The sequence below is a fragment of the Gavialis gangeticus genome, unplaced genomic scaffold, assembly GCF_001723915.1.
Source record: "Gavialis gangeticus isolate Ggan-Ray unplaced genomic scaffold, GavGan_comp1, whole genome shotgun sequence".
NCBI classification, from domain to species: domain Eukaryota; kingdom Metazoa; phylum Chordata; order Crocodylia; family Gavialidae; genus Gavialis; species Gavialis gangeticus.
In genome coordinates this window covers 19,598,816-19,600,372 of record NW_017729026.1, presented here as the reverse complement: position 1 = coordinate 19,600,372, position 1,557 = coordinate 19,598,816, and the positions used below count along the sequence as shown (strand labels likewise).

At 44.4% G+C, this 1,557-nt stretch overlaps 1 protein-coding gene across 1 annotated transcript in view; it reads right to left on the bottom strand.

The window, feature by feature from the left end:
- Window positions 1-1,557, bottom strand: part of GPRC6A (G protein-coupled receptor class C group 6 member A) — a 21,047-nt gene that overhangs the window by 1,921 nt on the left and 17,569 nt on the right. The window lies entirely within an intron of this gene.

Sequence of the window (1,557 nt, the reverse complement as noted above, 5' to 3'; positions counted from 1 at the left end):
GGCACTGGGGGAGTCACTGTTCCCCCGAGCACTGCCAGGAGTGACCAGGAATAACGGTCACAAGCTGGCAGAGGGTAGGTTTAGGTTAGACATCAGAAGGCGCTATTTCACGGTCAGGGCGCCTAGGGTCTGGAACCAACTTCCAAGGGAGGTGGTGCAGGCTCCTACCCTGGGGGTTTTTAAGAAGAGTTTAGATGAACACCTTGCTGGGGTCGTTTGACCCCAGTACTCTTTCCTGCCATGGCAGGGGGTCGGACTAGATGATCTTCTCAGGTCCCTTCCGACCCTAGAAACTATAAAACTATGAAACTATACCCAACTAGATAATCCTAGCCAAAGCTTTGTCTAGCTGAATTTTGAAAACCTCCAAGGATGGAGCTTCCACCACCTCTCTGGGTAACCTGTACCCTCCTATTGAGAAAATTCTTCCTAATACCTAGCCTAAACTTCCTTTGCTGCAACTTACGATGGTTGCTCCTTGTCCTGTCATCTGCTACCACTGAGAACAATCTAGCCCCTTCCTCTTTCAAACTCTGCTTCAGCTATGTATATCCGTAAGGGTAAGTCCCAGAAGAAATAAAGGAAAGGGGGGCAAAGAAGACTACTCTTATGTTGCAGCCCCATTAGCTGAGTAGTTAGGGCCCTTGCCCAGGTTCTAGGTCTACTCCTCACCCAGAAGGTATTTGAATCTGTTGTTCACTGACTTCTCAGCATAGTATTCTAACCACCAGGCTACAGGTCAAGCATCACTCAGTACTGTCTCCAGCATGTAGGGAGGAGGGAGGACCCGGGCACCTATAGGGCCGTCAGTCTTACCTCAATACTGGGGAAACTCTTTGAGAAGATCATCATGAATGTGTACTATTCATTTGGTAAAGCAGATAGAGAGCAGTGCAGTTAGGAAATTTATGCTTCAGTGGGAGCAAGAGTCTAGGGGACAACCCATGATCTTCCAGAACACCCTCCATCTTACTCTAGCTCATACCCTTCCTCCTGAACCCACATATCAACCTTGACCGGCTGGGGCATCTAGCTGCTTTATCTTTGGAACATACAATTGCTTTTTTAAAATCATGTAAACATATACAAATATATTTTGCTCATTACAAAATTATTTTCCAGTTACCAAGGCACATAGCTGTATATACTTAAAACAACTGTATGGATCTCTTTATTTGACTCGCAGTTCTTTACCTGTCTGATTGCTGTAATGGTTCTCTGGGCAATACACACACTCATAGCAGCATGTATGTGGACTTGCTGTAACCTTCTTCACTTGCCCTGGCCTGCATTCCTGGGAACATTTTGACCGAAATTTCTGCAATGTTGTGGAGAAAACAAACAAAAAAGCAGCCCAAGCACAATTAATTCCTGAGAACACTTTCCATTTAGAATAAACAACATTCAGTTCATTCTACATTTGGATCAAGCTTTTGAACTTAAAAGATGTTTCAAAGATCCTGCAAAGAACTCTATAACTTTCCAGTGTGGGATTCCATGCTAATTGGATTTCAGTGCTTTACCAGTAAAACAGTGGGCAGATTTTGAAAAGATTTC